This window comes from Panthera onca, chromosome D4, assembly GCF_046562875.1.
Source record: "Panthera onca isolate mPanOnc1 chromosome D4, mPanOnc1 haplotype 2, whole genome shotgun sequence".
Classification (NCBI taxonomy): Eukaryota; Metazoa; Chordata; class Mammalia; order Carnivora; family Felidae; genus Panthera; species Panthera onca.
In genome coordinates this window covers 47,968,094-47,969,512 of record NC_138351.1, presented here as the reverse complement: position 1 = coordinate 47,969,512, position 1,419 = coordinate 47,968,094, and the positions used below count along the sequence as shown (strand labels likewise).

The window sequence follows — 1,419 nt, the reverse complement described above, 5'->3', positions numbered from 1 at the left end:
TAATGACAAGTAGAGAGAAGAGCAACAGAGTATGTTAGCATAAAAGTAACAAAAATATATTTAATTGAAGTATGATTAACATACAGTGGTATATTCATTTCAGGTGTACAACATAATGATTCAGCTAAAAAACATATTTTTTTAAAATGTGTATTTCTTTTGAGAGAGAGAGCGAGCGAGCAACTAGGGGAGAGAATAGAGAGAGAATCCCAAGCCGGCTCCGTACTGTTAGCACGGAGCCAGATGGGGGGCTTAGTTTCACAAACTGTGAGATCATGACCTGAGCCAAAATCAGGAGTTGGATGCTTAACAGACTGAGCCACCCATGTGCCCCTCAACTAAGATATATTTTTAAATAAGGCTTTTATTCTGTATTTACAGAAAAATTGTGAACGTAGTACAGAGAGGCTGTCTCACGCTGGTGCAGTGAAAGGAGAGGCCGCCATGTCTGCGCACCTGCAATGGGTGCTTGTGGGGAACGGCTCCAGCTTTCTGATCAAGTGGAACGAACAGATACACAACACTGAGCCCACTAACCTTAAAACTCACAGCTCCTTCTGCTACAGTGGGCTGATTCACTGCAAGACTGTGGGTGTGGGGCTGGGGGCAGAGGGCAAAGGTATAGTGGTGGTCACAAAGCACAGAACCCTCCAGCAAAAGCCTGCCACCTCCAATGTGCTGACCACCATTAGCAAGAATGCCTGGGCCGCCCTCAGCAGCATCTGGCCCATGATCCACAAGAACAGTTATGGCCCAGATCTGTGCATGCCTGCCATTCACAGAGCCAGTGCCATCCTGTGCAGCCAGAAGCCTGTGATGGTGAAGAGGAAGGAGGGCCTTCCCACCAAGAGCTCCTGAGCACCTGCCCCCAGCAAAAAAGATGTCAACCACCTAAAAAAATATTGCAGAGAGATTCATGCATTTACCCCATACCCAGATTCCCTTATTATTAATATCTTACATTAGTATGATAAAATTATCACATTAGTGAAGCGATATTGACATGTTAGTAACCAAAGTCAATACTTTCTTCCAGTTTCCATAACTTTTACCTAATGTCTTATCTTTTCTGGGATCCAAGCCAGAAAATGATACCACATTGCATTTAGTCATAATGTCTCTTTTGGCTCCTTTTGGCTGTAACAGTGTTTTTTGTTGTTTTTGATGACTTTAAAGTTTTGAAGTGTACTTGTCAGGCAATTTGTAGAATCTTCCTTGTGTAGAATTGATCTGTTTTCTTCAATAGATGCATTGATACATCTATCACTTTTTTAAAAAATTTTTTTTAACGTTTATTTATTTTTGAGACAGAGAGAGACAGAGCATGAATGGGGGAGGGTCAGAGAGAGGGAGACACAGAATCTCAAACAGGCTCCAGGCTCTGAGCTGTCAGCACAGAGCCCGATGCGGGGCTCGAAC

General features: G+C 43.2%; 1 pseudogene; it reads left to right on the top strand.

The window, feature by feature from the left end:
* Positions 1-444: 444 nt before the first annotated feature.
* On the top strand, positions 445-858 carry LOC132663844 (large ribosomal subunit protein eL28 pseudogene; annotated as a pseudogene).
* Positions 859-1,419: the final 561 nt, after the last annotated feature.